Source organism: Micromesistius poutassou, assembly GCF_964030765.1.
Source record: "Micromesistius poutassou genome assembly, chromosome: 10".
NCBI lineage: Eukaryota > Metazoa > Chordata > Actinopteri > Gadiformes > Gadidae > Micromesistius > Micromesistius poutassou.
The window spans coordinates 12,432,338-12,446,789 of record NC_140280.1 but is presented as its reverse complement, the minus strand read 5'-3'; positions in this window follow the sequence as shown (position 1 = coordinate 12,446,789).

The window sequence follows — 14,452 nt, the reverse complement described above, 5'->3', positions numbered from 1 at the left end:
AATAATTATTATTACATTCTTGTGACTGTGGGAAAAAAAAGAATGGCAATAAGGGTATTTTAGAAGTACCCCATTACTTAAATTCAACTACAAATGATGGTCTGTCATGGTCTGTTACCTTTACATCAGCATATCTACCATGGGTTGGGAACCAAGATGGGTCCGGACCCATTGGTGGACGGTGGCAGCCTGACAACGCCCTGGAGTGTGATGTTCCCACAGACACAATGAAATAGTATTTTGTGTCCATAGACAAAATTAATGGAAGAACCCCCAATTTAAAGGAATGGGTGGTCATTATCACTTAACGTTGGCACACTATATGCACTATTCGATTCAGAGTAACCACGTTGTGTATTGCTACATTACACATTAGTTCTCTATAATAAAAGTGTCATGCTTTGTCATTGCACCCGGTCTCACTCCAACAAACCGTTGCATATTCACAAAGCCTTTCCTCTTTTGTTGTTAATATGTAATATGATTAATGTTTACCATTTAGTTCGTAAACTTTTATGTGTGAATTTTAGGTATAAATTAAATAATGGTAAAGGTAGGCTATATCTTTATGAAAGATGCTAAATAAATAACAGCCCACCTGTAGCCTCCTAGATCACTTTTAATGAAAGCGTGTGGTCGATGATTTTATAGTTACTATATGATATGCTGTGTACTATTTCAAAGGCAAGTTATTTTTCCTTATGTATCACTGTTTACCCATAAAGTTCAAAGCTTGTTTTTCCACATGCCCTTTGCTGAAAGTTTAGAAATCCACAGTATGAAACTAATCACCCTGATTCAATAGTTTTGGAACTAGTTATTTTAGGTATTTAACATTATACTCATTATACCAAGTTCTGTTATTTGACAGCCCATTATGTTGATGTGTTATATTAACAATACATATGTTTATAGTGAGAGCTTATGTCCATAAGCAGGTAGTCATGAAGTCAATATATGATTTGGAGTGAGCCCATCCCTACCACCCGCAGTGAAGAAGTTTTAAACGGGGCGTAACGAGTCGCCACCATTGCGTCATTACGTATTGGTTGGTTTTCTTGATGCTTCCATTACAACTTTTAATTTACCAAGTGTTGCAATTCCAGATATTTAATCTACATATTTATATATAACTTCCAGTTGGCGCTTGTCATGCGATTTCCGTGTAGAGTCCCTACCATGGATGACTACCATGGGAAGGTCCCTCCCTTACAGTTAAACCATCTCCAGCGCTGCAATGTAACTAATCTACCAATTGCACACAGCATGGGCTCGGCGACCTACGGGTGCAGGCATAGCCTGAATTCACTGGTATGTCTGTGGATGAAAAGTTACACATTTGGGCTGCAGTTTCGGTAGCTGTGCTTGCTCTGCATAGCGTCTGACTGCCGGAGATGAGGGGTGGGGACGTAGGGTGGGGTCATAAGCAGGGAGAGGCGGAGGAGAAAGGCAGCGAGAGAGCCCAACCCTAAACACACGGCAACAACACGCCGACATACAGAGGGGGGGGACGAAGGAAGCGCTCGACGAGGCGGCAATGAGCTGAACATATTTCACGAAGATAGCCAGTAGATATCCGTAGTATCTTCCCGTAAACTGAGTGTAAAGGTGGGAACTGCCCCCCAAAAGAGCACAGTTGTTCTTCAAATAGCTACCCAGGCAGCCCGGCCGACCCCCCACCACCACCACCACTCCGCCCCTAGGCTGCTGCACCCGCTTAGCAACCGAGATGCACACGGAGACTCGGACCAAGAAAGTAAGTCCGTATTCCACACTATTGAGTCCGTCCTCTTCGGTACAAGGGAACCGTCCTGTCAGCCTAACTTGATGACTCGAGATGACATTGTCAGCTCAACATGTGCCTGTGCCGATACGGCGTGTTGATTACAAAAAAAGGCTAACGGTATGATGAATAACTGAGCCGACAGTGTGTTAAATGAGGTGTACAGCAGCGGAACAGTGTGTCTCAGGTCCCGTAACTAATGTTCTTGCATGGCTCGGTGTTCGCTTGGTAATACTGTCACTCATGGTGACGTGCAGAAAGTATTCAGTCCCTTATAATCGCTCACCGTTAGGGGTGGGGGGTTACGCTCTCCTCGTTTCTACACCTCCCCTTCTCTATTTCTTCTCCTCTCACTGTGTGGAGTGCATGTGAACTGTCTCGGTTCGGTTAGGGTGTTGTGTGATCTCGACAGGCAAGGCAGGAAACGAGAGGTAGAGAAACGGCAGGCTCGTAGGACACCATCTTAGTTTTTAAAGAGCCAGTCACCCTTTTCAGAAACCCAGGCGCACAGAACCCTGGGAAGACGCCAGGTGCACTGCCTTGAGCAAGGCGACCCACTGTCCTATTGGCTGCCGCCTTGTGTTGTGCCCCTAATTGCACCGTGCCTGAATAAAACACTGCCACTGTTTCAGCCAGCAAGCGGTTCATGGCAACAAAAGGTGCAATTACGCCATTCAGTCTTGAGATAGGTCTTGGTAAAAGACACCAAACTGCTCCATTCAGTCATAGAAAACTGGATGACAACCACAGGGTCACTGGTTAGGGATAGGCTAGTCTTCTTCTTTGTAAGTCAAAGTCAAGGGGTTCTGTTCCCTGGGTGTGTGACCCAATGGCGGGAACACGTGCTGTCTGGGACTTTAAATGTATTATTGAAACCATTAAATACACACCGATGACAGAATACACAGATTTATATCCATGCGGGACATTTTTAAAAACAGCCACACTTGAAGGTGAGAGTACTTCAAAGGCAAAGCTGGCCTAAAGCTCCCAACAGACCCGAAGAGGAAGATGTGTGATATTTATTACAAACAGACATGAGCACTACAGCGAAGCAAAGGAATATGTAGCCAATGTTTGTATGGTTGGAAATAACTGAATGGTCCAAATGAAGAGTAGAATGGTGTTATGGCTGCAAGATTGGTGTTTGAAAAATGGACTGTTGACACACACACACACACACACACACACACACACACACACACACACACACACACACACACACACACACACACACACACACACACACACACACACACACACTCTCTCACACACAGCCACAGCCAGTACCTCCATCAAACTCGCATCTGCGAGCGATATTGTCTAAATACAATACTTTAACCTGTATGTGGGGGAAAGGTTGATTTGCGTATAACATCAGCAGCTTTTTGTTCAGGTTTCAACAGCAGCAATGAATTCCATCAAGTCATTGGCTGAAGATCAATTGTAGAGGAAGTTGGGTCAATTAGGATCAGATATTGAATTGCCCATTGGTAGTAAATGTTACTTTCAGTGTGCCCCACCAGGATCCATATATATACATAAATACACTATACTCAGAAAGTTGCTTTTAAACACATTTTCCAGAATATTCATGGCCGTCATTTTCAGAGTCTAACCCTGTCATTTCACTTTAATTTTGACTTTACACACACACACACACACACACACACACACACACACACACACACACACACACACGTACACTTAGTTAAGGGGTTGCATAGTAAAAAGTAGGATGTCAATGAACTCCAAAGTGACTTAAAGTCAACCGGTAACGTCAACTAAACGTTTCCGGCATGCCCTTCCCCTGCAAATGTGATTGAAGTGGGTAGAGCTAGTGAAAGCCTGAACAGCATTAATGCCTTTCCTTTCAATTACATTTCCTAAATGTTGATAGTAGGCCGGGACGGGCTCAAAAAGGGTTTACCCTTTTTAATTGATTTCTGACCACTCAAAGTGGTACACTCAAAAGTAATATTGTATACATTACAATCTCTCCCGTCCTCATCTCCTCCTCATCTGTCTAGCCACACATACTGTATTACACTGTACTATGGAGGACTTTGATTAACTCATAAATGCTAAAGGGACATTCAGATTCAGTTCAGTTTCTTACCGCTGTGTTGTGAAGATTGTAAAGTTAACATTGAGGCCCGAGGATTTGCTTCTTCAGGATATGGCTGGTGGAGAGAGAGACCTGGTTTGCCACAGAGGTGGGAGGGCTTTGGGTTTTATTGTTTTCTGTCACATTAATTTGAGGGGGGCGTTCTTGAGAACAGTAGGAGGATAAATAACTGTTATACACTTTTGATTGGCTTGCATCCCACCACAGAGCTAAACGGAGACAAATGTGATTTAACTTTGCCTTGTGTTTGCGGTTTCCTTGAAGAATCAAACCACTTTCCGACATTAATAAATAAATATATATATATATCTTGAAATTGTAGAAAATATGGAAAGGCCTGGAAATAACCTGTTGTTAAATGACCCAAAAACGGTTGCCTCAAAAGCTTATTGATTGAAGCTCCAAAGTGGATTAATAATGGTGGTGTAATAAACTAAACTGAAAAGGGTGTTTGTGTATGTGTGTGCGAGCGGGTGCACGCGACTTCAAAGTGCAAGGTCTTGGGAGCCCCTGGTGTAGGGGTCCAAGCTCATGTGTTTCATGGAACCCCTGCTGGCCAGGCACCGGCTGCTGACGCGCTACCTGATTGCAGGGGGAGGAGTGATGTTTCTACTTGTGAAACCAGCAACCCCAGGCCAACATGCGCTCCAGTGAAGCAGTAAAGAAGGCAAAGCGGATCAAACTATTCACAACATTGCCGCATGATTGACACTATGTCTGAGTAGAAGGAAAGTGCTGTTTTGGACAGGCCTGTACTAGAGACCTGATAATTGCTGTCATTACTTTGGGGCCTATGCATCAAATCGGACTCATGGGAAAAAACAGATTCAACAGCATTATCATAGTATGAGTAAAACAGACCCAACTGCTAATGTGTGTATCCTATAAATTAAAATAAACATAGCATTGTGAAATATTATCTGGTTTTCCTTTCTTCTTTTCATTTAAGAAAGGAAATTCCAGCAGCATTACAACTAGTTACAATTCATTATTACATTTTGAGCCAACAGCGTTGTGATTAGTTTCAGGTTTGGCTCATTGTTCTTTCACGTTGGTCCACCAGGCGACACAGAAAGCCTTATTTGGGCAGAACATTTATTTCAGACTTGGGTGGTCTATTCCAACAGTCTGATACCAAAATGTTCAGTGCTATCATGTTATTAACAGAAAGGCTGAGCGAAAAAAAGTAACGAAAAGAACAACTTGGGCTTCATTTAAAGCGGTGCTGTTGGTGATGGTGTCACCAAGTGCCTTGCTTCAGTGCGTTGGTCCTGAGCACCCTCAGGCAGCAGGACTATTTATAGAGCCACAGCAGCACAATTTATGTGGAAGTCAGAATAAAACAGAGCTAGGCCGGCCATGAAGGCGAGCTGCTTGGATGAGGGGTTTGGGCTGCATGAGCTGGTAGGCTGAACACGACTGGCTGATGGATCAATGGGCTGTTGGTTGTTCAACAGGTTGCCTCTAGTCAGCTATTGTTGTGTTTTTGTAAGCAGCAGGTTAAAGGTTGGACTACAGTTGCCTGTCTGGTCCGTGGACTGTCTGTGCTGAGGTGGAGTCCTGTCCCATGAAGCATTGGTTTCTAAAGGGACATTTTTAATCCAAATATTTGGCTTTGTGTTTGCTGCCATGTGGAAGACGGAATAAACAGAATTAACAGACAAGTGGGGGCGTGGGTGAAGCCAACGGTCAGTGGAAAAACTCTGAGCGGAGCAACCTGCCAGGCAAAGTACACGCGTCACAACACACCCCTTAATCAGTGGTTCACTATGGACTGCAACAATGATTTTTTCAGGTCCAACTTGTTTGTTTGTATTGGGTGTGGCATTAAGCATTAAGACACAATCTTGTTTGACATGCTACTTCGAGAACTCCTAAAGGACAATATTGGTTGGGTAATCGAGCCATCGTAAGTCTTCTCCTGGCTTCATGTGTGGTAACACATTCTTTACCAATATCAATGTCAGAATTACTTCCTTGTGCAGAATCTGCATGAAAAATATTTGCATGCAACCAACTTCAACAACAGCAGTAGATGTCCAGCCACCCAGACTGGTATTGTCTGTTAAACTTTAACTGTCTTCCTGCGGTTCCATCTATGACCCAATAGAAACCAACTGTGTGATTGCTCATCGCCATTGGGCCGGCTCGGCTGGCTGGCTGCTTCTCAGCTAGGTGCTTTGCTTGCTTCAATACAGTTGGGTTTGATGAAGTCTTTTGCTTGGATTAGACCTCGCAACCTGCTGCTTTTCAGTAGCCTTAAAGTGCTCTTGGTCATTGCAGGTGATATCAGACAAAATGTGTCCATGGTAGTTTCCCCGTGGATCACTCAAATGATTGAGTTACTAAAAGGAACTGCTGTCTCAATGTTGTATAATATTCCACCCTCTAGTTCATGATGATGGGTCATTTGACATCAGCTTGAGCCCTGCACTAACTAGAATCATGGCTATGTTTGCCTTTTTAGGCTGAGGTCAGGGAAATCCTTGCCTACATATTTCTTCACATCATTGAATGTTTGCGTAACATCAGAGGTTCAATTATTGTGGTTGAAAGAATTTGCAATCAATTGGGGGTAGCTAAACCGCTGTGGAAATCTGCATGGAGACAAGTAGTTAAATTATTGAGGAAGAAATTAAGTTCCCTTTTATGGGAGTGTTCGTTTGTGGCTGCCAATATTTCTGACGTTAGGCAACTTGGCATCTTTTCTTAATTGAAGGAAGTGATTATAAACGTCTACGACTTCTGTGTCGTCTACACTGGCAGCCCGACAATCCGCAAGTCTCCGGCATGACTGACGCTAGTTGTTTTTTTTGCCTGATTTGACGTGACGGATCCACTTGTCATCATTGCATGATATCATAGGCTTTGTTCGATAGGAATTTCTTGCGCTTGTGTACACGCAGCATAAATGTGTCTACACGCCCTTAACTTACTCTGTTCTTCATAACGTCTACGGCTCCGCCCTCTTTGTCAGCTGGCTAGATCCCCTTTTCTTGCTGGCTGGTGTAGCAGCAGCTGGTTGGTTCATCATGGGTCCCGTCGGGTGAAGCGTTGGGAACAGAGAACGGAGGGGCTGCTGTTTGAGGGCACATGCCTCGCATATCCCGCAGTAAACAATACTTCCCCTAATACTAAGGACCAAGAGTTCGGTTTACGTGGAGGTCAGACGGCCAGCGGCAGTGAGTCATGTGAGCGGTGGCTTAGGAACTGAAATAGTTTTGGTGTTGTGGAACCACCACAGATTTCACCCTGGAGGCTGAGAATGTTAATACGCTATGGACGAGGAATGAGGGCTCAGTGTTCAGATCACACATTCGTACCTCCACTCCATCCAGCTCTTCTTTTGTCTCTGCCCTTTCTCTGCTGCACGTCTTCCAAGCATCTCTCCTTGCACGGGCCATCTTGAGATATGTTTGACATGTGGGCCTCTTTGCAGCCTGCCTCATGGCTATTTGCTGGCGGTCTGTGCACGCTGTGAGTGCCGTTTGTAGGACAGTTATTGAATGGACAAAAAGTAGTGTTAGTCTTTTGAGTGAAGTGTGAGTTGATGTACTATTTGCATCAGATGGCTCTTTTTTTGTCTTCCAATACTTGGATGTAGGCAGCAGAGTGGGGCATGCAGGAGCGCGATAACTCAGAACACACACCGATAGGATGTTTCCCCCCAGCCACAATGTTTCAAGTAGGCAACACACTGACAGCATCCCATAGCCCATCCAAGTAACAATTAAGCAATTGAACCCAGGGCCAAGGGTCAACTTTTTGTTCATCTCTGAAGCCAACTGGGATCTCATTGCAAGGGCGGACGAGCTAGGATGTCATGACAGCCTAATCTGGCTACAGACCACCATTCAATATTCTATCATTTATATTCCACAGCCATGAGACATTTCTATTATGCTTATGACGGTTTGTTCTGCATCTAAATAGGAGCTAATTCTAGCAGGGAAAACCTCCTTTGTTTCCCGGAAATATCAAGATGTGTTCTCGTCATCGCCCGTATCCAGACGCCTGGTGCGAGAGCTCCCTGCTCGGCTGGGGCTCTCTGCTGGTGTTTTAACTCCTGCGGTTTTACCCAAATCCCCCCCGAAACCCCCTAAACCCCAAGATACGCCACTGGAACCACCTGACCGGCTGATCAGGTTTATTCACAGACTGGATTTCAATGGCAGACGCTGGAAAGAAACGGGGGCTGCTGTTCTGTTGTTTTTACTAATGGGTCGTTTTGTCTCCCTATGCCACATTTCAAGTCGCTTTGGCAAAGTCGACTTCTCCTGTTTGAAAATCCTACAGAAAACATCCTCTCATCATCATTGAGGGAGATTCACTGCAATATTGAGAGATGTTTGACCCAATGGTATTGATTGAGTGTTTGAGTGTCCAATTAACAGCTAATAATTACTAGAGTAGCCTTCTGATAGGGTGTGTGTGTGTGTGTGTGTGTGTGTGTGTGTGTGTGTGTGTGTGTGTGTGTGTGTGTGTGTGTGTGTGTGTGTGTGTGTGTGTGTGTGTGTGTGTGTGTGTGTGTGTGTGTGTGTGTGTCGGGGGGGGGGGGGGGGGGGGGGGGGGTTGTAGATGGGTGTGTGTGGAGGATTAGGAGGGGTTGTGTGTGTGTGTGTGTGTGTGTGTGTGTGTGTGTGTGTGTGTGTGTGTGTGTGTGTGTGTGTGTGTGTGTGTGTGTGTGTGTGTGTGTGTGTGTGTGTGTGTGTGTGTGTGTGTGTGTGTGTGTGGAGAGGTGGTGCTTTATTGGATTTGTCACCAGATTCTTCCTGGGGTGGAGAGGGCCTGATCTGGGAGGAGGGCTTGGATACCAGATGAGAAGGCCTGCTTCACTTTGAACTGAACAGGAAGTGCATTAAACTTCCCCCCTGTAAGAGATGGGCGGGGGGGGGGGGGAGAGGGAAGTGAGCGAGACAGAGAGAAGGGTGAATGTACGTGCTTGGGTGTGTACATTTGTGGTGTGTTTTCAACGAATCGGGAGGAAGGGTTCACGGAGGCTGTGTGTGTGCACACGTCTACTAGAATCTCCGGTCCATGCACCCATTGGTCGGGGGGTCTTGCAAACGTCTCCATGACACACCCGTGTGTGTGTGTGTGTGTGTGTGTGTGTGTGTGTGTGTGTGTGTGTGTGTGTGTGTGTGTGTGTGTGTGTGTGTGTGTGTGTGTGTGTGTGTGTGTGTGTGTGTGTGTGTGTGGCAGTGACCCCCTACCAACTTGCCACAATCATTAACCAGGAAAAGAATCCCATCACCATGACAACCCCGGCCTCAGTGCCAAAATGGCCACATTGGAGAGGGCCAGAGAGACGGGGGATCGAGAAGGGAAGAGAACACCCCACACCCCCCCCCCCCCCCCCCCCGGGGGTGTGGGGTGGGGGCTGGTGGTGATGGGGTTGGGTGGGGGGGGTGCCTTGCCAGTAGAATAGCAAATTAGTTCATGCTCACAACTAACCATGGATGTAGAACTGTTAGAAGAAGTGTGTGTGTGTGTGTGTGTGTGTGTGTGTGTGTGTGTGTGTGTGTGTGTGTGTGTGTGTGTGTGTGTGTGTGTGTGTGTGTGTGTGTGTGTGTGTGTGTGTGTGTGTGTGTGTGTGTGTTGATGAACATAGATTTTCGCCAACAAGTGGTAGAATCACACAAGTAAACATGTAGTTTGAGGTAGGATGTCATCGTCCATCGGCGAGAGCCACCATCGTGATGCCAGGCCCCCCCCCCCCCCCACCTTAACGGAGAAAGTTGCCGTCACCACTGATGCTTGGACAGCGTTGACTACGGAGGCGTACGTGACTGAGAAGTCGGCCAACGCAGAGACACATTTTGCAGATTGTAAATTGACATGAGACATTGTCAACGTTCACAATCCTGCTCTATGCTCTGTGATATTTTGTTTATCATCATTTCTATTAACTTCTGCGAGGCGCATAAAGTGGTCATGTCGATCGGTCGTCTGCACGTCTATTTCGCGGATTACACATGAGCAGATCTTGCACACAACGTCAGTCGTGTCCCTTGGCTGTCCACTCTCTTATCAGGGCTAAATCCAAAAAAAATGCCATAAAAGCAAAGTAGTAGGCCTACCCTTTTTAGCAACCAACGCCATCGTTTCAACTCTTCTTAAGTGGAAGCTATTTCTTTTTTCTTCACGCCCCCCCACGCCCCCCCACCCCGCCCCCCCGACAACGATGTCATCGTCCATCGTGGTGTTTAACTGTGAACAACAACTGCCAATTTAGGGGACATCGCCCAACCCTAGTTTGAGGTATGACATCATACGGCCGGGGGGGCCTTTGATCAGAAAACTGTCCTCGGAGGCTGGAAGCAAAGCATGCCAATTCCAGGTGAGGAAGGAGTGTCTTCCAGGGAATCGGCTGGCAGGTCTGGGGCCAGCCCTCAGCAGCCCGACTGTACTTCTCGACAATCGGGTTTCGAGGATCATACATCATTTAACTTGATTGGCTTTAGCTCACCGTGTTGGAGGAATTTGGCTTGTGGCAAGTCCCTTATCGTTGTCGTGTGTGTGTGTGTGTGTGTGTGTGTGTGTGTGTGTGTGTGTGTGTGTGTGTGTGTGTGTGTGTGTGTGTGTGTGTGTGTGTGTGTGTGTGTGTGTGTGTGTCTTAATAAGAGTCACAGAGAAAGGGAAGTAGTGTATCGCCTGCCTCAGTGTGTGAATAAGTAAGGGTGTCTGCGACGTTTGTTTTTGGCACACGTGTGGTTAAGCCTGTGCAAACACAAGGACATGGGATAGTGTTTGTGCTTGTGTTTGAGGTTGGATGCGGCCGGAGTGCTTTGGATTAATTGTGAGCTTTAGTAAAGGGTCCAAACACAACTTCAAGCATTGGGTGCAGAAGCCCAATGCATACTGGTATTAGTAGTTTGTTTGTGGTTAGACATGTTTGTGTGTGTACTTACATACCTGATTGTATGTCTCTCTCTCTCTCTCTCTCTCTCTCTCTCTCTCTCTCTCTCTCTCTCTCTCTCTCTCTCTCTCTCTCTCTCTCTCTCTCTCTCTCTCTCTCTCTCTCTCTCTCTCTCTCTCTCTCTCTCTCTCTCTGCTTCTTTTTTCTCTTTATTTTTTCTCTGTCAGTTTGTCCCTATGCACATGTAGTCCATCTCTTTCTGTTTCGTTATTACTAGTTTATCTCACTATTCTGTGTTCTAATCATACAGGCCAACATTGCACAACCTCAATCCCCTTTTAACCTTTGACCCCGTGGCCCTACCCTATTGCACTGTCCTTATTGGTCGGCGTAACCTCCCCTGGCCCCTTCCTCCCTCCCTTCCCTGGCCCCTCCCTTCCCTGCCCCTTCCTCCCTCCCTTCCCTGGCCCCTCCCTCCCCTGGCCCCTTCCTCCCTCCCTTCCCTGGCCCCTCCCTCCCCTGGCCCCTCCCTACACTAGCCCCTCCCTCCCTCCCCTGGCCCCTCCCTCCCATGGCCCCTCCCTCCCTCCCCTGGCCCCTCCCTACCCTGGCCCCTCCCTACCTTGGCCCCTCCCTCCCTCCCCTGGCCCCTCCCTCCCATGGCCCCTCCCTCCCTCCCCTGGCCCCTCCCTCCCTACCCTGGCCCCTCCCTCCCTCTCTGTGTTTTGCAGGGTTTGCTTGAGTGAGCTTAAAGTTGTAGGATTGTAAGCCACTTTAACTGGGGTACACAGATGACTCGTGTGAGATTTAAAGGTTGGGCTCCGGGCATTGGGGCGAGGGGAGAATTGAACCATCAACCCTGATGGTGTTTTACAGCAAAGACTCAAGTGCTGTTTATAGTCTTTAGGGCTTCACCTATCTGGGGGGCCCTCCACCTTGTGTGTGTGTGTGTGTGTGTGTGGTTGCCAGAGGGTGTGTGAGTCATGTCCTCTTAAAGGGGCAGGCGGAGCCGTCGCCCCTCCTTGGCGGTGTGTTCGGGGAGGGGGGGGGGGGGGGGAAGGGGGGGGATCAGGGGAGGAATGATGGGAAAAGTGGGAGGAGTAAAGGGGGAGGGTAAAGGGGGAGAGACGAGAGGCTGCCAGGGAAAGAGGAAGGTCACAGCTGTGAGAGTGAGCGAGTGAGAGGGACAGAGAGTGCTATGTAATCAATGTGAATGAATCGATACCACGCATTGTCTAAAATTGTGAACTATAAATAAAATAGAATCTTTCCAGGGCTGGAAAAGGAAAGTGGATGTACCAACACAGACCAAGGCGTGGCTGGGATAACGAGGCCTGGGCTTTATAAAGAGAGAAAGGAGTGGCCTTGGAGAGTGAGATTAAGATTCATAAAGGAGTGAGAGAGAGAGAGAGGCGTGGTCATGAGAGTGAGGTATAGGCTTTATAAAAGGGTGAGAGAAAGGAGTGGCCTTGGAGAGTGAGTTAAAGGCTTCAGAGAGAGAGAGGCGTGAGTGAGAGAGAGAGAGAGAGGTGTATAGGCTTCATTACGGAGATAGAGGACATAAGCGTGGCCTGAGAGGGCTTTATTAAGGGGGAGAGAGAGAGGGGCGTGGCCTGGGAGAGTGAGGTAGAGGCTTTGTAAAGGGGTGAGAGAGATAGAGAGAGAGAGAGAGGACACAAGCTTGAACTTTGGGTCACAGCGGCATACACCACCACCGGTAAATATTAGCCCTTGACCACACACACACACACACACACACACACACACACACACACACACACACACACACACACACACACACACACACACACACACACACACACACACATCAAGCATTCTTTTCTATGCATTTGGCCACGTAGACACCCCCCACCCCAAAACACACACACACACACACACACACACACACACACACACACACACACACACACACACACACACACACACACACACACACACACACACACACACTCACATTCAGGTTGGAGGCTTTCAGATAAATAATGGTTTCCAGGTGTCTTTCATGTTGGCATGGGGCCCAGAGTGAGCAGAGGAGGGGTGGGGCCCGGAGTGAGCAGAGGAGGGGTGGGGCCCGGAGTGAGCTGAGGAGGGGTGGGGCTGGGTGGGGTAGCAGCTGTCAGGGCTCCTAAGCCATACTTTAGGTTTTAGGCGTTCCTGCCACCTTCAGCAAGCTACATCTTCTTCTTCTTCTCCTCTCTGGTCTCTCCTCCTCCTCCTCCTCCCTATTATCTGTGTCACTTGATGAAGTGTGTGTGTGTGTGTGTGTGTGTGTGTGTGTGTGTGTGTGTGTGTGTGTGTGTGTGTGTGTGTGTGTGTGTGTGTGTGTGTGTGTGTGTGTGTGTGTGTGTGTGTCTCTAAAGGACTGGAAGGGCTCTGGTTACATAAGTTGTGCAATATTTTGGAACCCATTGGAATCGAGCTCCGGACCATGTAGCGGGTCTGCACACTCTCGTTCTCACTCTGTGTGTGTGTGTGTGTGTGTGTGTGTGTGTGTGTGTGTGTGTGTGTGTGTGTGTGTGTGTGTGTGTGTGTGTGTGTGTGTGTGTGTGTGTGTGTGTGTGTGTGTGTGTGTGTGTGTGTGTGCTGATTTGTTATTGGCTCGTCCTTTCGTCTCCTCTTTCCACTTCCGGCCGCTGCCTTTTCTCATGGCATTCACCGTTCTAGCACTCTTTCAGCTTATCTCCCCAGTGCCGCCCCCCCCCCCCCCCCCCAGACCGCTGCTCTGTGAGGGTCTGTGATCCGGCCCGTGGCACTGGCAGCTGTAATGAACCTCCTGGCCCGGGCCACGCGTTGACACCCGAAGCCAATGCCCACGGTGTGTGTGTGTGTGTGTGTGTGTGTGTGTGTGTGTGTGTGTGTGTGTGTGTGTGTGTGTGTGTGTGTGTGTGTGTGTGTGTGTGTGTGTGTGTGTGTGTGTGTGTGTGGGTACCTGTTACCCGTCCCCCCCACACTCTCCATGTGAGATCGCCCACTCCTCTCCCAGTTTAAAGTTGTTGGCCCTCGGTGATCTCTGAAGTGCACTTCATCTACGATCTACATCTACTGATTGGCATTATTGACGACACGATCGTGACAGGAGCACCTCTGGGGCAGGCGTTCTGTGCCTCTGTCTGCTCACAGATCATGAATGAAGAGGATATAGCAGTGCATTCAACTGTTTACTACACAGTTATAGTGTGTGTGTGTATGTGTGTGTGTGTGTGTGTGCGTGTGCGCGCAGGGGAGGCACTTTGAAAACATTCTTCTTACATTACGTTGCGTCCAAAGCTAACTGACAACAGACTCTGCCATGACCCCGATGAAGTAGGGCTGGGCGATTAATCGTATTTTGATCGCGATTTCGATTTAAGAGTGAAACGATCACCAAACTAATATAATCCAGTTTTTTTTTTTTTTTTTTTTATAGAAATTCCAACTGCAGAGCAGCTGGATTCATATCTGGACTTTATTTTCTATTGGACCATTTTGTGTATTTTTTTAAGGGGAAATTTCAAAGTTCTCATTTACAAAGTGTTTTTTTTGGAGAGAAATTATGAATAAATGCATCATGTTTTCAAACTCAAAAATAATCATTTGAATAATCGAGATTTCAATATTGACCAAAATAATCGTGATTATGATTTTTTTTCCATAATGGAGCAGCCCTACGATGACGTGTCTG